At 58.1% G+C, this 19,431-nt stretch overlaps 1 long non-coding RNA gene across 1 annotated transcript in view; it reads right to left on the bottom strand.

Annotated features, from left to right (window-relative positions):
- The window catches only part of LOC140905536 (uncharacterized), a 64,984-nt gene that overhangs the window by 10,376 nt on the left and 35,177 nt on the right, over window positions 1–19,431 (bottom strand). The window contains exon 3 of the long non-coding RNA XR_012156878.2: window positions 16,972–18,987. This is a non-coding gene — a long non-coding RNA (uncharacterized LOC140905536). The remainder of the gene's footprint in view (window positions 1–16,971; window positions 18,988–19,431) is intronic.

Here is a 19,431-nt window from a genome sequence, read left to right as displayed (position 1 = left end):
TCAATAAGGATTCTTGAAAATACAGCCAGCTCTCCTGGACTCCTTTCCCCCTCATGTTATTCTCCCAGGGGATCTTGCCCATCAGTTCCCTGAGGGAGTCAAAGTCTGCTTTTCTGAAGTCCAGGGTCCGTATTCTGCTGCTCTGCTTTCTTCCCTGTGTCAGGATCCTGAACTCGACCATTTCATGGTCACTGCCTCCCAGATTCCCATCCACTTTTGCTTCCCCCACTAATTCTACCCAGTTTGTGAGCAGCAGGTCAAGAAGAGCTCTGCCCCTAGTTGGTTTCTCCAGCACTTGCACCAGGAAATTGTCCCCTACCCTTTCCAAAAACTTCCTGGATTGTCTGTGCACTGCTGTATTGCTCTCCCAGCAGATATCAGGGTGATTGAAGTCTCCCATGAAAACCAGGGCCTGCGATCTAGTAACTTCCGTGAGTTGCTGGAAGAAAGCCTCGTCCACCTCATCCCCCTGGTCCGGTGGTCTATAGCAGACTCCCACCACGACATCACCCTTGTTGCTCACGCTTCTAAACTTAATCCAGAGACACTCAGGTTTTTCTGCAGTTTCATACCGGAGCTCTGAGCAGTCAGTCTCTAAGGTGCCACAAGTCCTCCTTTTCTTTTTGCGAATACAGACTAACACGGCTGTTACTCTGAAACCTTACATACAGTGCAGCTCCCCCACCTTTTCTGCCCTGCCTGTCCTTCCTGAACAGTTTATATCCATCCATGACAGTGCTCCAGTCATGTGAGTTATCCCACCAAGTCTCTGTTATTCCGATCACGTCATAGTTCCTTGACTGTGCCAGGACTTCCAGTTCTCCCTGCTCGTTTCCCAGGCTTCTTGCATTTGTGTATAGGCACTTGAGATAACTTGCTGTTTCCCCGCTGGCTGCTCCTTTTCGGGGCGAATGTTCAACTCCTGCAGCCTCTGGCAGGAGCCATGCCAGCTGTGGATGTGGGGCACCCTCTCCTCCGTGTTATGGGCTGTTCGGCCTGATACAGGCCACTCGGACACCCCAGCATCTCCCCACTCCCACAGCCTAGCAACTGCCTGCAAAGCACAAGAGCTCTTCTATCAACTGGCCACTGGGTGTCGCTCTTCCACCGTGTTACTCCCGTGCCTTGGCCATGGCTGGTTCATCGCCTGGAGAGCCCGAGAGTTCAACTGAGGACAGGGGCTGCTGTGGTCCAGGGCGGCCAGCGGATGCTGGGAAGCTCCCGGGCGGGACTTAGGGGAAATGCACAGGGAATAAACCGCCTTATCTGTGTGCAGAGGATAAGACTGTTTTACCCATCTGTCCATCCACCCCCACAAACACACGTCTGCTGGTCTGTGCAGCCAGCCGTCCCCCCACCCCCAGAGTCACGCTACCGAGCGTGGGTGCCAACCCCAGGCGGGGCCTGAGTTCAGTACTTCCATTCAGTCGTCACAGACAGTCCCCGTGGGTTTCGATCTACCTCGCCGCCCCGGTGAGCCTGTACGGGGACTTTGGCAAACCGGTAAAGTGCCTGAAACCACTATGGCTTATTGCTAAAAGCAGCCAAGTCCGCAGGCTGTAAAGTGGCCACTCAGCACTCTCAGTTTGACCAAGGCAGGTGGGGAGGCGGTTTTGAGTGCCACAGAAAGGGCAGCTTGACCCCACGTCCTTCCTGATCAGAATTGTGGTTAAGTGGCTGATACATGCATTTTAGAAGAGCAGGATGTGCCCCAGGAATGTCTGTTGGGGCCTCAAGGCTGCAAACTCTGGAAAAAGCCACACCTGGTTAATCAGTAATCAGAAGGAGCTTCTTGCTTGCCCATTGGAACTGCTTGCTTAACAAGTTTTCTTTAAGGGACATGTCATTCTAGTACTAATGTATAAATAAGGGGGAAAAGTTTGAGGTGGTGGGACTCTTCGGGACTGGACTCTCCCTCTGGATGCATCTTGTTTTCCCCACCGGCAGACGCTGCTGCTGTGTCACTCGAGAGCCACTCTCAGCTTCGGTAATTATCAAGGGTTGGGGCTGTTTTACTAACCTGTTGCGGATGTAAGCGCTTGAGAGTAAGTAAAGTTTAGCTTTAAGTGAAAGCACCCTTGTGTTGTCCTGTTTGTGCCAGCCATCTATCGGTCAGACGGCCGTGTCTCCCTCGATTTATTTCCTGACACTACCTCGCACAGAGTAAAAGTTACCAAGAGCTTTGGGTTGAAAGAACCCTGGGTAACAAGCCTGCCTGTGTGATAGTGGGGCCCCTACGCCAAGGATCACAGAAATAGTCAGGTTCCTCCCAGGCCCAAGGGACCAGACACTTACCCCAGGTCAGTTGCACTGGAGAGCTCACGCCAAAGACAGCGCATGTAGCCAATAAGGATCTAGAGATGGACTGAGTAGGAAAAGGAAACCAGAGAGCCGCTGACAAGGTTAAAGCAGACAAACATGGATGCACACAAATCAGGTCCAGTCTGAAGTTTCAAAAAATAATAGAAGCTTCTATGATAAATAAGCTCCGTGGGTACGTCTGTGCTGCAACTCCTGGGGGGCATGGCTCGGCGGTCACGTCGCACTCCCCATCAGGGCGCGGGCCAGGCTGGGAACGCGACTGATCCAACCAGCGGATCAACTTCGGGGACGATTCCTGGCAACATGGCACTGGAGGCACATGGCGCACATGCTAAGAACCCTCAACTAACCACCCTCGGCCGCCCCAGGTCAGCTGATTTGGGCTAAGGGGCTCGGGCGAGGTGTAGACATTCAGGTTCATGCTGGTGTCTGGGCTCTGAGAACCTCCCCCTTCACGGGGTCCCAGAGCTGGGGCGTCAGCCCAAGCCGGAACGTCTACACCACAATTAAACAGCCCAGTGAGCCCAAGTCAACGAACATGGGTCAGCCACAGGGGTTTTATTGCAGTGTAGACATACCCCATGTCCTTTAGGGCTAACCCAGGCCAAGTGCTGGGGATCTTTTGCTGATGCCTAGAAATCCTTAACCCTCAGCGTCCAAGCAGAAAAAGATACAATTCCTCTTTGCTGGGGTTTATTATCTCTTCTCTCATTCTGCTTTGAACTGCAAACTCAGCTGAGGGGAGGAATTGACTTGCACGGCTCCGCTCCATTGGGAGGGGGAAGACCAACCAGCAAAGGCTTGTGTCCTCTTCCATGTTCCACAATAGTTCGCCTGGTGCTGACAGGCCTTCCCTGTGGGGCAGGAGGGGACACCTTCTGTTGGAGGCAGCTTTTCCCACGAGTTAATGTCTCTCTCCTGTCTGGTATTTCACACAGTCACAGAGACTCACACCGCAAACACTGAAATGTACCATACAAGGTGGGATTCAGCTGTTGTAAGTGAGATTAATACTGCCAGCAACTCACGAGTATTCAGGAAAGTCTGAACACTAAACACATTCTTATATCTCCAATGCCTGTTTTAACCATACTGACCCCCAGCTGAGCTGCACGGGTTCTAGCTATTTGTCAATGTTCAGCTGAGACATTTGGACCTTGGCATCAGCTGGCATCTGGTCTGCCAGCGTCTCACACACATCCACCCACTAATCTACCTACACACACACACACACACATATATATATCCTCCATCCATCCACCCAGGCATCTCGCCATGCACTACATTCATCTTCTGTCCATCTATCCATCCATCCATCCATCCACCCACCCACCGCTCTCCCAACCCAAACATCCCTCCACCCATCCAAAACAAAGGTTGCCTCTCTCTCACTCTTTCTCATCCTCTCCCCCCGTCTCTCCCACACACACCAGGCTGTCGGGGACAGAACTGGCTTAGTTAGCAGTTGTGAGTGTGTCGACCTCTCTGTGTGTGTTTTTGGGAAGGCCTCATGGGAGAGCTGAGCGTGGCATGTGGTTGTGAGGGTGGTGGTCCCTGTGGCAGTGAGTTTCAGCTCCCAGGACACCTCTGTGTCTCACAAGCGTCCCCACTGGCTGAGGTCCTGGCCCTGGTGGAAGGCAGCTGCCATGGGAGGCTGCAGTGAGGAGGGGGCACTGCTCGGGGAGGCAGGGCAGAGAAGCCAGGGCAGCACCAAACAGGTGATGTGCTCTCGCAGCCCTGCTGCCGTCAGTGCCCGGGCAGACAGATCAGCCCTGGGTGGAATGAGCTGCAGGTACCAGGCAGCAGGCTGGCAGAGGTGGGTGTACGTGGCCAGGTCTGGGTTGGATCCGATGGGGCACAGTCCCCACAGTAGGGCTGGGAGTGGGTATTTTGCTGCCATGGCTGTTTGGCCGGGGGGGGGCAAGGCTCAGAGCAGGGCTGCTGTTGCGTACAGAGAGGCGTGTCATAGAAAGTGCTTCCTCCTCCCACCAGCATCCTAAGTCTCTCTGCCCCGGCCACTCGCCCTGCTCAGAAAGGCAGCCCAGCGCCCCCTAGCGCCGTGCCAGGGCATCGCGGCTCTACTGACCCAGAGGGGAGAGCGCCCCCTAGCGCCGTGCCGGGGCATCGCAGCTGTACTGACCCAGAGGGGAGAGCGCCCCCTAGCGCCGTGCCGGGGCATCGCGGCTGTACTGACCCAGAGGGGAGAGCGCCCCCTAGCGCCGTGCCGGGGCATCGCGGCTGTACTGACCCAGAGGGGAGAGCGCCCCCTAGCGCCGTGCCGGGGCATCGCGGCTGTACTGACCCAGAGGGGAGAGCGCCCCCTAGCGCCGTGCCGGGGCATCGCGGCTGTACTGACCCAGAGGGGAGAGCGCCCCCTAGCGCCGTGCCGGGGCATCGCGGCTGTACTGACCCAGAGGGGAGAGCGCCCCCTAGCGCCGTGCCGGGGCATCGCGGCTGTACAGACCCAGAGGGGAGAGCGCCCCCTAGCGCCGTGCCGGGGCATCGCGGCTGTACTGACCCAGAGGGGAGAGCGCCCCCTAGCGCCGTGCCGGGGCATCGCGGCTGTACTGACCCAGAGGGGAGAGCGCCCCCTAGCGCCGTGCCGGGGCATCGCGGCTGTACTGACCCAGAGGGGAGAGCGCCCCCTAGCGCCGTGCCGGGGCATCGCGGCTGTACTGACCCAGAGGGGAGAGCGCCCCCTAGCGCCGTGCCGGGGCATCGCGGCTGTACTGACCCAGAGGGGAGAGCGCCCCCTAGCGCCGTGCCGGGGCATCGCGGCTGTACTGACCCAGAGGGGAGAGCGCCCCCTAGCGCCGTGCCGGGGCATCGCGGCTGTACTGACCCAGAGGGGAGAGTGCCCCTCCTGTCCTCTGCCGCCCAGCGCCCCCTAGCACCGCGCTGGGGCATTGATCCCATCCTGTACACGTCCACAGGGGACCCGGCACTCAGCCAGTGCTAATTGGCGACATTTAAATTAAAGGCTACTAGTAAGTAACAGCAGTTTGCATTTCCCCAGCAGCGCTTGTCCCGCCCCACACAGAGCTTGCCTGCGGCCCTTGATGTCAGTTCCACTTTGCAGACAGGGTAGGCAAAGCGCAAGAGAAGCTGTGACTCCCCACGGCAGGGCCGGGAGTGAAATCCAGCTCTTCTGACTCCCAGCCCAGTGTCAGGTCTGAGGCCTTTGTCCGCAGCCACACTAGGACAGCAGCAGCCAGGAGCCTAGAAGCAGAGAGTCCCATCCTCACATGCCCTCTAAATCACACTCAAACCGTGTACTATCCGGCTGTTAAAAAGGCTCTTGTGTGAACAGCATCCACAGTCACCAGATACAGAAAAACCTTTGTGTGGCAGGGGCCTGTCTGGCAAGAAATCACTTATCAACCATTGTGGTTGTGAAATCTCTGCTTCGTTAGGGTTTTGCTTTTGTGGTCCCCACTTCTCTATTGTTTGTCTGTCCCGTCTCTGTCTGGGTCTTTCACTGTTTCTGTCTGGTGCAGAACTCATTTTGCTGGGTGTAAATTAACTAAGGTGGTGGGTGGGGTCTGATTGGGAAGAGCATTGTTTCACAATATGTTAGAAGTGGTCAAAGAATTCTTTTGTAATATTTTCGTAAAATCGTTGGTTACGGTAGAGCAAAGCAGGACGCAGTTTTCACTATATAAACTGGGGTCCTAGAAGGAGACCAGCTGGGAAGGAAAAAGAAAGGAAAAGAATAAGAAGAAGGAAGGACCTGGAATGAGAAGAACTCACCCCAAGACTCAGCCTAAGACCAGAGCTGCTAAGAATCCTCTGCACGACCGCAACGTGCAACAACTAGGACCCAGACGAGACCGACCTTGCCTGGCCGACAGGGAAAGGCCGCCTGCCTGATCAGGACAGGTGAGCCTAGCATTGTATGCTTAGCGTGCGTATTCTGCTTGGTGATTGTTAATAAATAGAGGATAAGGATATTACTGTGTGAGGCTTTTTCCCTGGTAAAAAGATCCTGCAAACCCACAGAAGATTACGTCTTGAGCCCTAGGAACGGGGTCAGGGTGGGGGTGCCTAAATCAATTGGATTATGCCTTGAGCCCTAGGAACAGGGTAAGGGTCGGGGTGCCTAAAGCAATCAGGTTACACCTTGAGCCCTAGGAACAGGGTAAGGATCGTGGTGCTTAAATCAATTGGATTATGCCTTGAGCCCTAGGAACTGGGTAAAGGCAGGTGCCCTACAGTGTGCGGGTAACAGGTGCTCTTGGCTGGGATGTTTACCTCCTGCCTCAGAGCTCCAAAGGAGGCCTCATGTGGGCGATGAATTATCTGTGGGGGTCTCACGCCATCCCCTGGCCAGACAGGACGCTGGGCTAGATGGACATCAGCTCAGATCCGCCTGGCCATTCCCATGCGCCAGCCCCCAGCGCAGAGGCGAGAAAGGCAGGCTACTGAGAACATGCACTCTGCAAAAGGACAGGGGGCTGCTCTGCAAACGGCCTCCTGCAGGCTCACTTTCCTCCCCTTTCATGCCTCCCTGGATCCGAGCGCCCTGGTTAATTCCCTAAACGCTGGCTCCCCCCGGCAGGCAGCTCTGCTTCCCGCCCGGGGATTTATTATCGGAATAAATAATAATCAAATCTCAGGTTCCAATAACTGCACTGCCGGTTAGTCCTTAAACGTCCCTGGTTAGCCCTGGAGATCAAATCGGCGCCCCGCCTGCTCCCCACCTCCGCCTCGCTGCTCAGGGTAGCACCTGCCTGCCCTGCGCCCTGCAGGCGCTTGAGAGACTGGGACATCAGGAGAGGGTTGTTTGGCTTCTCTCTTCTCTGCAAGGAGGTTCTGCGTTTCCTGCTCTTCCCCAGCCAGCTGTGGGAAGGGCCATGGGGAGGGGTGACTGGTCACAGTCAGACCCGGATGCCCCCTCCCCCCACTTTGCTTGCTGCTGTGAAGGGTCTGCAGAGGGCAGAAGCCCCAGGCCTGGGGGACCTGCCCCCAATTCTGCCCAGATCCCCCAGTTTGATGTTCTCACCTTGTGCCATGCTCTGGCAGCGGCTGGGCAGGTACAGGAGAGTGACTGTGGTTGTGGTCCCTGGAGCAGTTGTTGCTTCTGGAGGTCCCCCTGGGGGCTCCATGGGGGTTAAAGTGTGAGCTCTTAGGGGCCAGGGGTGGGTGCGGTGTGTGTGTGTGCTCAGAGCCCTGGGCCTGACTGCAGGGGATGGGCCAGTGGGCTCGGCCCTCGGGAGACCGGGGTTCTGTTCCTGGCTCCCTGATCTCACTGAGGTGCCAAGTTCCCACAGCTCCCAGTGATTGCCCTGGGAGCCAGGCCCTGGACATCAGGGCTCTCTAAGGCTCAGAGCACCCCCGCCCCCCCAGCTGCAGAAGGGGCCTGGAGGAGCTGTTCCTTGGTTTGGGAAGGAGCCCAGATACCAGGGTGATGGGAGCCACGGGCACAGCTGCACAGGTGGGTGCTAGCAAAACACAAGCACCAGGTAACCAGAGTAAAAATGGGCTCAGCTCCACAAGAGATTCAGGCTGCGAGACGAGGGGGCCCAAGTCTTGTGGGGCCACCTGACCCTGCTCACAGTCCTGCCACTCGGCCGTCCCGTCAGTTAGCCCTTTCGGAGGCAGGCGCTGGAAAGCGGCAGGTCTGAATGGCCACCCAGCTGGTTAATCTCCCAGTCCCCACACGCTGCCCCCTCGTTTCCAGGGCAGGTTCTTCTGTAAGAGACGGCAGCCACCTTGGCAGATCTTTCCAGTTCTGCCTGTTTCCATGTTGCAGACAATTCCCAGGCCTGCCTGACGGGAGGCTGGCGACAGCGATTAGGCCATGGAAGCTGTTTGGGAGAAAACGGTACATTTCCAGGGAGGTCACCGAGCACAGTGGGGGTGCCGCGGGAGAGGCTGGTGCACTGGGTAGCCCTGACAAATGCTGACGCCATCTGTTTCACACTCGCCGGCCACTGAGTGATGCTCACACATCTAACTGATCAGTCCCCACAGGAGGCTTGCCCAGAAACCCGCCCTTTCTTTAAGGGCTTGGCATAATTTACAAGTGAGTTGCCTAGATCCAATGTTCACTCCACACAGAACCCAGACAATTCTCCTGCCCACAGTGACTAACCAGCACAGAGCTACCCAGAGAAACAGCCCAGGTACCCGGCGCGGCATTTCATACCTAGAGCCTCAAAGAGGAGACGACATGGGGCAACGAATTGGTTTGTGGAGCATGGCACAGATGGCCAGGCCTCAGCTGACACTGAGCCAGCGGAACCTGGAAATAGGGAAGGAAGCAGAGTCTTTTATACCCCACTTCGATGGGACCTGTTGGCTACCTAGCCATATTTGATTACCTTCCATGACCATAACAAAATCAATACCAGCCCCTTACCCACAGGTTGCCTTCCAGGTGTCCATAACCAGGCCCCTGGTCATTAATATTAATAAGCTGCCTCACACATTTCTTAATGCTTCCTATATGTAAATGCACTCAAACTGCCTAGCTACTGCATAGTAACCCAACTGCTGCACCCCCTTCCTGCAGAACCCTGCAGTTCTGTCCCTGCTTGTCTCTCGGGCCTGGCTCACAGCAGGAGTACTGACCCACTGAAATGTCACCCGCAAACCACCCCTGCATGGGGGCTCCTGCCAGCCCGACGACCTGGCTCCTCCAGTCTGGAAGGACTCCCCACTTCAGCCACGCCCCCAATCAGAGGCTCCACCACAAAGACACAGGATGGTGGTTCAGTGGGCTCCTCGGCATGTAGAGACACTGGCAGGGGGCCCCTGCCGCCTGCTGACCAGAGGAACACCGGCTGCGGGAACAGTCATGCACAACTTGGTCAAAGGTTTACTCAGACCCGTCCTGCGGACCTCGTGCCCCGGCACCAGACACTGCACGGAGATCCGTGAATGAGGCTGCAATTAACCTGCCCATCCTGCACTCGCAGAATGGAGGGGAGCAGGTGGCCCTAGACAAGCCTCGGAAGCCACTCCCTGGACAGGATTTTACAGTCCATATGAGGCAAAGCGAGAGGCCTCGAGTTACCCAGGGGCAGTCTATCCCGCACCGTGCCCACCAAGATGAGGACTCCTGTACTTAAGGACTCCATCAGTTCCCTTGTAATCGGAGTTTGACCGAACACCCCAGTTGGCATTCTAGCAAACACGTTTGGGAAGGTCTGGTACTGCTCACCTGTCCGACCATCTGTGCCTGGAGAAACAAAACTGCCCCCACCCCTTCCAGACAGCTGATCGGGGCCCTCACACTGTCCTCCGGATCTGGAGTGACCCTTGGTAGCACCAGAGACCCCAGAACAAAGTTAATCTCCACTCATCTCTCGTGCTTACTCTCTTGGCCTTTGACTCTTGTGATCCCATGGGCGCCTCCTTCCTTCCCCGCGGCTCGGAAAAGATCTGAGTAATACTCGAAAATGATTCTGAGCATCCCTTCTGGGACTGTCCTTAAGTGCCCCTTTGAATCCCCCAAGCCCAGCGTACCTGGGGCTCCCTGCCTTTCCTTAGCGTTACGCCACGCAGTCCTACGCTGAGTCACTGGGGCTGCCTGGCCCCCCGCAGAACCCAGAGTCTGGCTGCCCCCTTGCCACTGGACCTTTTTCCTCCCTGGGCCCGTCCCAAACATCATGACAGCCTTGGGCTTTAAACCTCTGGCTGTGAAATTCTCTCATAGCTGCCTTCAGGGCAGATTTCTCTTTCCTACACTTCCTCCAATCATTGCTTGAAGAGAGTTTGCAGGCTCGAGGTCCCTTCCTTCTCCCCTGGGATCCGCCTGGAGCATGTGAGAAACTTTCCCTAGCCTCTGGCTTCCCACCCTGCTGCCAAGGAAGGATAACATCCTGCAACACTTCCGCATCCCCAGCCGCAGAGAGAAAGGCAAATGGCCAGGCACGCTCCTGATTTCCCTCCCAGGGCTGGGGTTATCTTCCATGTACTGGTCCCAAAAGTGCTGGGTGAGTCCATGTGCCAGGATGTACGACCCAGACAACATCCGAGACATCTCTAGGCAGGGCAGAATAGCCCACACACTGTATCCCCTCCTTTACGTAGGTCGTAGCAATTCAGGCTCCTCATCCCCTGTGAATACAGGTGAACCCTGTGAGCGGCACTCATGCGATAAGGCCTGTCTCGCTCCCCGGGCTGGGACTGGAACCGCCAGACGACGCTGCTGCCTGCAAACAGATGTGTCTTTCAGACCTGCTGCAGCATCCCAGCATCCCGTCTTTGCCGGCCTGCATCCTTCAGCCCGGCTCCTTCTCTTCCACCCTGCACTGGAAGCTAAATCCCCTCCCGCCCAGAAGCACCAGAGTCAGTGTAAACATGCAGGCACTCCCATCCTCGAACAATGAGACCCTCTCCTATGCATGACCAGGGCTTCCAGACATGTCTGCTAGTGAGTAAGAGACCTCCCCAGCCCATCCTCCACCGGCAGCTCTTCCAGGACAAATCCTATCCTGGGCATGGCCACCTTACACACACAGAAAGTAATCCCCATGCTGTCTGTAGTGCCTTCACCAACCGCCCAGAAAGAGCAGCCCCTCCTCTTCCCCGGGGATGTGTGTTCGCAGCCCTCTGCTGTCTGGAACCTCGTGGTAAAACCCCAATGCCCTGCACGCGGCCAACGGCAGCCAACTTCTAGGGCCTGCCCTGCCACGTCTGGACACGGTGTGTGTTCAGAGTCACTGTTACCAAAGAGACCTTCTGTTCCCTCCAGCAAATTCAACTCAGCCTGGGAAACTGAGGCCCAAGACGTGGCTAACTCGGTCACACGCATTAAACCCAGCCCCACTGGCGTGAGAGAAAAATCCACAACAACAATATCCCCTCCCCCAACTTGCCTGTCCCTCCCCCTTCTTCTGCGTCGCTCCCTGTCCTGCAGACCCCATGGCAGCACAGCCTGGGGGAAACCAGGTCATTCTTTGCACCCTAATTCGTTGCCACTATTCAAGGCAAGACTGCTTGCCTGTGGGATCTGGGAATGCCCCCACTCAATTCCCCCTTCCAGCGCGTACCTGCTGCACACCCCTGCTGAGAGCCAGGCCACCCCTGTCGCCCTCTGGTCCTGCCCGTCTACCCCAGCAGAGGCTTCAGAGCCAGAGTCCCCGGGGCAAGGATTGCCCTGGCTCTGAGGGAACGGACACATCCAGCCCTCGCCCTCCGCAGCCAAACTAGGGCAGGGCACCCGAGCCAGGTCAGAGCCCGGCGCCCCCACTCACTGCCCTGATCTCCATCCCTTCCCCCTCCACCCCCACTTTCCCCGAAGGCCCAGGGGCCTTAGGAGCCTTGCCCTGGACCTCCGCCGCCTTTCCCTTTCCTCCTTCTGTGTCAGCCGTGCCACCTCGAGACGGCTCCACGCCCATGCCAGGATCACCCCTCTGCCCTGGCTCCCTCTTCCCGGGGTGCCTGCTGTCCTGCCACTTCCTGCAGCTCCCTGCACCTGCCCCCTACCTACCGCCTTTGTCCATGCAGCCCCCATCCAGAAGGGGAGCGGTGCCAGCAAGTCCATTCCCACCTCCTCAGCTCTGTGGGTGTGAGAGAGAGAGACCGACCGACCCGCTCCGGGGCTGAAAGGGCTTGGACCCAGCCCTGGGAGAGGGCTGCGGCTCAAGAGGGCTGCTGCTGAGGAAAGCAGCAAGCCTCCGCTGACTGGGGAAGCAGCTCCAGCTGGGCCATGCCCCAGGCAGGGCGCAGCTGGGCCCCATGAAAGGCGAGAACCAGGCGCTCAGGCTGCCGCTGTAGGGAGGGAAGGACCTGGGTGCCTGGGGACAGAGCAAGCTACCAGAGTAGAGCAGCCCTGGGGAGCTCCAGCCTGACAACCCCCCAGGCTGCAGGGCCTTGTGCGGGGCCTAAACAGGCTCTGGGGCTGCGAAGGGGCAGCCCGGGGCTAGGTAGAGGCAGTCGGTCCGACCCCCCTTGCCTATGGTGACTGGCTCTTATACTGCAGTCTCCCCCGGGGAGCGGGGGCTAGACGATGGCTGGCAGTAGGGGGGGGATACTGCTGGGGCAGAAGCCCCAGATAAAGGGGCACCAGGATCTGGGAGGGACACGGGGGCTGGCGATGGCCCTGGCCTGCAGAGGGTGCTCCAGAGCTGGCAAAAAGAGCTAATTTCCGGACAACCAGCAGGGTTGAGTCTTGCACGGTTACGGGTGGGTGTGTGCACATGCATGAGGGGGTGTGTGTGGGGGGGGGGGGGGTGTCAGGGCTGTGTGTGAGGGGAGAGATGTGTGAGCATGTGTGTGTGTGTGGATGTGAGGGGAGGGGGGTGCGTGTGAGCCTGTGGGGGGGGTGTCTGTGGGTGTGAGGGCTGTGTGTGAGGGGAGGGATGTGTGAGCATGTGTGTGCGTGTGGATGTGAGGGGAGGGGGTGCGTGTGTGCACGCGCGTGTGAGGGGGTGTATCATTGCAGTAGGTTTGCCTGCCCCTCCTCTCTTTCCCAGATGCCGTCTCTTGCCTTCCAGGGGCAACCCGCCATCCCCATGGCTCTGTTTCCCTCTCACCAGCCTCCCGGTGTTCCCTTGGCACATCCCTCCTCCCTGTGCCCCCGGTTCCTACACCCTGTGCTCATGGCTGGTGCTGAGCGGCCCAGCCCCCCACACTGTACCAGAGGGCAAGAAGCAGCAAACTGTTCCGCCGCCCCACATAACGGACCCCCTGCCCCGTTCCGCTGCCATGAAAGAGCTGCCTATGTGCAGCACCTGGCACCCCCCGCTGCCAGTCCCCGCAGCCTGGCGGATGCCTCCAGAGCCCTTCCGGTCGCCCATTTGACCAGCAGCACGGACCCGTTTCCCTGCACCCAGGCCGCGGTGCACAGCTCCACGGCCCTCTGGGGGACGTGTCCGAGCACTCCCCACCTCGCGCTGGCTGACACACCGCAGAGACTGTAACTGTACCGCGGATTTCTCCCACCGTTTGCCCCCTCACTCACGCCCCACTTGCCGGAGCAACCCCCCTACCCCTCACTTCCTAGGCTACGTCCTTCCCTCACGCTGCCACCCATGGCGGCAGCATCGAATTCAAAGGGCTGTTTGCAGCCATCGCGGGTCCAGTGTGTAAACCTGAAAGCGCTGGCTTCTCCTTGCTGGCGGCTGGGCCACGGGCAGCGTTTGCTCTTCCTGCTGCTGCTGAGGTTCTGGGTCAGGCAAAGACTCTACTGTACCCACACCCACGGGGGCTGCTGCACTCCCTGTCAGTGTAACCGGGGCCGCTGCTATCCTTGTCCCATATCAGCTGCTCCTTTATCTTGCCTGGGATCAATGTCATACTGACAGGCCCATAATTCCCTGGGTCATCTTGTTTACCTGTTTTAAATATTGCCATATTAGCTTTCTTCCCATGTTCTGGAACTTACTGAAAATGAACTTTAATAGTCCAGCGAGTTCCACAGCCAACTCTTTTAAAACCCTTGGATGGAAGTTATCTGAACCTGCTGATTTAAAGATTTAGTAGCAAACTTCAGTACCTGCTATTTAGCATCCTCCTGAGATACCAGCGGACTGGGAGACTGGGGGCTGTTTGGATTCTTTATTGGGTTGGAGAGTGTCCCTCTGTATATCTAGGCCCTGGGGACTCAACACTCTGTCTTATTGCTGAGGGGGGGAGGCTCCCCACTGAGGCCCTCCAAATGGTCCCGTGTACTATTGGAGGGTTAGTGTTGGTTTATAGCTGAGTGCGGCTTGTGTTTGTGGGGTTAATTTCTGCCTGCCCCCAGGCTGGGGAAAGGAAGCGCTCGGAGAAGGTGACGTCACAGGAGCTGCTGCTATGCATTTGGGTTTCCCTTGGTCCTCGCCCACCTCCCGCTCTCTCTGGCCTGGGATGTCCCGGGTCGTCAGTCTGGTCCCTTCCCCTGCCTGGCCCCGGGCTGAGCTAGGGCCAGATGGGCGGATCTGAAAGTTGCATGGGAGTCGCAAGCTCTCCTCCCCTCCTGCCACCAGACGGCCTGCCCCAGCCGCACCCAGCAACTCCTTCACCTCCAGCTGCCACAGGAGCACTGGCTTTCCCAACGCCTAATTTCCCTAATGGTGACACAGCAAACTCAGCCCCCTGCACCGCAGCCCGGGGCCCGGGCAGCCTTTGGGCTGGGTAACCCGCCGCTCGGGGCTATGGGTGCCTGATCCACACAGGAGGTGGCTTGGCACAGCTGCTAGGGAGGTGTCTCCATCGCACAGCTGGAGCCGTAGCAGCTCCTGGTCCAGCTTTGGGGGCCTGAGGGTCGACGAGCGAGTGGGCGGGTGGGATACCCGAGGCTGACAAAGGCCCCAGGGCTTGGAGCGACGTGCACCTGGATGAATCAGGGCCCACGCGTGCTTCACTGAATACTTGTTCCTTTAGAACACCCCCCTGCGCCTAAGCAGCGCCCTCTGCTCATGGATGGGCATTGGCATCAGCCCAATTCCTCCTGCTTTACACTGGCAGGAGCCTGCTCAGAGCCAGGCCTGCTGCAGGCCGGGCATCAAGAGCCTGATTCTGATTCACGCCGCGCCGGTACAACCCCGCCCCAGGTACGGTCCTGAGCCATGGAAGCTGTGGCAAGTCCCCACTGATGTCACCTGGCCTTGGTTGCGGCCTGCAGTGAGATCAGAATCAAACCCAGCGGGTGCCCATGCTCTGGTCCCTCGCCACCCAGGATCCAGGCGAATCCCTGGCTGCCCAGGGCGAGGGGGCACGTGGCCGTCCCTTGCTGAGGGCCAGTCCAGCTTTACAAGCCGCATTCTGTTCGCGGTGCAGCTCTGGCAGTGGCTGCTGCGGTTGTTTGCCTCCTGGCGGGTGCCCCGGTGCTTCCTGAGTGCTGGCAGCTGAGTGCGCTGCGGCTCGCCAACATGCTGCAAAGCCAGGGGGCGAAGCCAGGGGACCCCAGGAGCGGGCTGGGATTATTGGTAGCCCTGTAACTGGCCCCAGGGATTTCCAGCACCCCAGGATCAACCCCAGAGTCAAGTCCCTGCCCTGAGCAGCAGACAGGCTGTACGCACACAGCAGCAGGGGTGGGGGACAGAAATCCGGAGCGGGTATGTGGCCGCCAGTCAGACTGCGCTGGAGAACATTTATCCAGCGTCTGATCTGAGGGGCGGGGATTGTTTGCAATGGGTAATTCACGCAGCTCTAAATGTAACGAGGGGGAGGAAACCGCTCAGGGCCAGATGGACAAAGGGATTTAGGTGCACAAAGGCACCTGCTGGTATGTTCACCTCCCAAGGGAGTTAGGCACCCAGGTGCTTCTGAAAATCCCTCTAGGTGCCTATCCTGCTCCTTAGGTGCTGAAACCTTTGTCCAGCTGCCCCCGAGCACCTGGCTCACCTCTCGCTTGCACCAGCCTAGACCAGAGAGATCAGTGGGCTGATGGGCCCACAGGATAAGTGAGGAGAGAACCAGCCTCTTCAGGGATATTCAAGGGACCCAAGTCAGCAGCGGTGTCATACACAGCAGTGAATACACAGCAGTGCTTTCAGCCTGGCCCGCGCAGGGGCGCAGCACGGTGCCTAGAGCCCCAGGGGAAAAGCTGACGAACAACACAGGGCAGCCCCATTAGCTTGTAGCAATAGTAGGCTGTTATGCTTCACATTGGCCAGCCACTAGTGGATGTGTGTGTGTGTGTGAACGGAACACACAGTTAGCTGCTGGCTCTCCGGATCAAAGCCCTGGGTGCCACATTGGGTGTAAGCGGCTGAGCATTGCAGTCAGTTTGCCATTGGGTACAGGGGGGCGGAGGGGGCTGCAAAGTAAGTGGAACTGGGGTACCTGCCGAGGGGCCAAATTTAGCACGTGCAATGCCCGTTGGCGTCAAAGGGAGAGGTACCCGCATGCATCGAGGTGGGACTTGTCCCTAGGACACTGGGGAGGGTGTGAGCATAAGCCAAGTGCACCAGTAAACTCTGACTGCTTTGCACCGCTCCAGGGGATGCAAACAGCCGCATGCCTGCAGCATGTCTCCTGCAGCGCTGGGAGTGTACTGGTACATGTGGGTGGGGCGATGGGGGGGCGGCTAGCTGTCTTTCACACCCCCACCCCCCATCAGCGAGGAAGTTACACCCCCTTCAGCCAGATCTCAGGCCCCATCAAATCAGCAGTTGCCGTGGACTCACTTGGGCGTGGGGGGGAGGACCCCCTTTTACACTGTCACTGACTCTGATTCTGGCCTGCCTGGCACCCTGTACAAAGTGGGTGAATTCTGGGCCTGGTTTCCCCGCGGTATTTGTTTGATCCCAGTGCCACCCCACTGGCATCAGCAGAGTCACATCGGGCCATCTGAGCTTGACTTGTTAGCTGGGACAGACTGTGATCTCAGTTACACTGGTGTAAATCCAGAGTCACTCTAGATCGCCTGTTGGTGTAAACGGGCATAGCTCCACTGAAGTCAGTGGTGCAAATTGGCATAGTTCCGCTGCAGTCAACAGAATCATATCCACACCAACTGAGGATCTGGCTCATTGACGTCCCTGGAGTTACTCCAGATGTGTGCTGGTGTCTCTGAAATCAGAATCAGGCCCAGCAGACTCAGTCCTCAGCAGGGCCCAGTACCCACCAGCTGGGCAGTAGGAGATCTCCCTTGGCTTTGATGGCATTATCCCTGAGTTACGCTGGTAGGAGGACACTCAGAATCTGACCTGACGTGAACATGAATCTGCTGAATTTGGCCCAGTGACTTCCCCGTGAGTGGCTCCCACTTACCCGGGCTGCAATTGGCCCAGAAGCCTGTTGGCCCCGTGGGCTTGTTGGATGATATCAGGCTGCATGGTAAAGCCCAAGCTGGGAAAAGCTCACTGTCCCCTGGCTGTGCCAGGAACCCACGGGAGCTTGGCTAGCGTCAGGTTTTCGCCCCTCCTCTGAAGGCTGCACTTGTACTGGTGTGGGCTTTGAACTCTGCTCCAGTGACGTCTTCCCCAGCCAAGTTCCCGAGCAGAGAGAACTGCCTGCCCAGGGAAATCTTTTCCACTTGAGCATCTTGCCAGCGTGCAGACAGAAATCACGCCAGCTCTTCTTCCCCCTCTCGGACTCATGAGTCACGGTGCGTTGCCTGGACTGCACGGCAGCCTCTGGGCCAATTTTCATGCCAGGCTGCACTGGAGCAAGCTGCCTCCATGCCTCTGCCAACATGGCGCTCCCTGTTCCCTGCTGCTCATTGCACAGCTTTGCTATGAGACATCCCAAAGCTTCCTGGGGGACGTCAGGCCCTCGGAGAATGCCAGCCCCCACGGGCGTTCCCAGGCGGTGGGGGGCTTTGCATAGTGCTGGATCGCAGGCGAGGGAGAAGCTGATGGATGCATTCAAGGATAGTGATGTGACATTGGTCCGGCAAGGCCAAACAGACACCAGGGCCCGTCTCGGGTGCCAAGTGCTGGCCCTCACAGCTCCGATGGAAAGCAGGCCTGGGCTGGGCTGCCCGGATGCCTGCCAGACATCTGCTTCCAGGAGGGAAACACAGTCGTGTGGGGCTGGTGTTTTTAATCTGCTTGGCATCAAAATTTTAGCTAGCAAGTGAGAACTTGGCAGGATCTTGCCAGCCTGTGGGTAGCGGGGGCATGCAGGGGATGGGGTGAGTGTGGGAGGGGGGACACCACATGACCAGCTCTGTGTGGGACCCTGGGAGAGGCACCATGGGACTAGAGAGGAGCCATCTTGTAGGGCTGGAAGGAGGGTCTAGTGGTTACAGCTGGGACTGGAGAGGCCGGGGTTCCCGTCCCTGCTCTGGGTGGCAGAGGGAAAGTTACTTCACCAGATCTCCCCCAAACACAGCATGTCCCTGAGAGTCTGTTCTCCAGACTTTGTGCAGTCATACGTGTCCCAGCAATGGGGCTCTCGTTTCTCCCCGTGGTTGCTGGTACGGTGGGCAGGGGGACACAGGGACTGGATGTGGTGGGGTGTCTGGCCCAGGATGTTACTTCTAGGGCAGGAGCGAGAAGACCTGTGGCAGCGACTCAGAGCGGTCTTAGGGGTCATCAGAGCTGATGATGTCTACCTGCATCGTTCTCAATGCCGTGCTGTGGCTCAAAGGGTTCATGAGAGGCTGGGCTGTATGAACAGGGAATAGCAAGCAATCGGAGGGAAGTGGTCTCTGTACACAGCACTGGGGCAGCTGCTGGTCCAGTTCTGGGGTGCACACAGGCTGTGGAAGTGCTGGCCTTAAAGTCTGTGAAATGTTGGTCCTTGAGACCCCAAAATGGGGTGTTCCCACAGCACCCTGCCCTCCGGGGGCTGGCAGAGAGCACAGAGCCAGCTCCGGGCAGGGAGGGACGTCTCCCCACAGCCCAGTTAGGTTCCCCAGCATCTGTCTAACCTTGCACCTCATTGCACGGTCCCACATCTGGGTGCTGGCCAAGCCCTTCTCTGTGCCACGCACAGCCCGGCTGGGGAGCGTGGGCAACTCCGGTGCGCCAGGCGGACAGACGCCTGCTGAGGTCTCTTTCTGCCTCGCATGCCCTCCTTGGCTCCATCTTCCCTGCCCAGCGTTCCTGGGGCAAGTGCCTGTTCTGGCCACAGGGAGGCGCTACATGAGGAAGGCAGGAACATGGGCCAGGAGCCTGAGCAGGGCTCTTTGGGGCTTGTGTTTCCTTTTGGTTGGAGGAGCCGCTCTCCCACGCGTCTTCCTCAGCCGCCCGGTGCTAGGAGCAGGCAGGCCAGAAAGCAGCCAGGATGGATCATCGTCGCAGGGAGCCATCAGGCCCCAACTCCAAGCCAGAGCGACCCCTGCAAAGGAGGTAAGCGAAGCATCAGCAGGCAATAGGGCGAGAGCATCGCGTGCCCCCATGGCTCCCCTTTCCTGCCCCCCGTTCTGCAGCCCACCTTCCCGCTGGGGCAGGCTGCGCCTGGGGCACTAGGAGGGGGTGCTTGAGTGGGATACCGGTGAGCCACACCTTAAGTATGCCAGCCACCCGAGCGCGTCCCTGTACTCGGGCTGCCGGCTAACGAGCATGTTCAAACGCAGCTGGATCCCAAAGGCCATGGGCATCCAGGGAGCCCTGGGCAGCCATGGCCAAAGCCTGGTGTGACGTTCTGAGTGTAATGTAATAGCTCATGGAAAGGTGACAGGGCCAGAAAGAGTTAATGAACTCCCAGACTGACCTGACCCATGGCTGAACTTTAGAGGCTGGTTAGGAAGAGATGGAAATGAACAGAGCTGTGAAATGAGCC

This window comes from Lepidochelys kempii, chromosome 1 (genome assembly GCF_965140285.1).
Source record: "Lepidochelys kempii isolate rLepKem1 chromosome 1, rLepKem1.hap1, whole genome shotgun sequence".
Taxonomy (NCBI): Eukaryota; Metazoa; Chordata; order Testudines; family Cheloniidae; genus Lepidochelys; species Lepidochelys kempii.
Note: the sequence above shows the minus strand (reverse complement) of the source record. Positions and strands in the feature narration are given on the sequence as shown.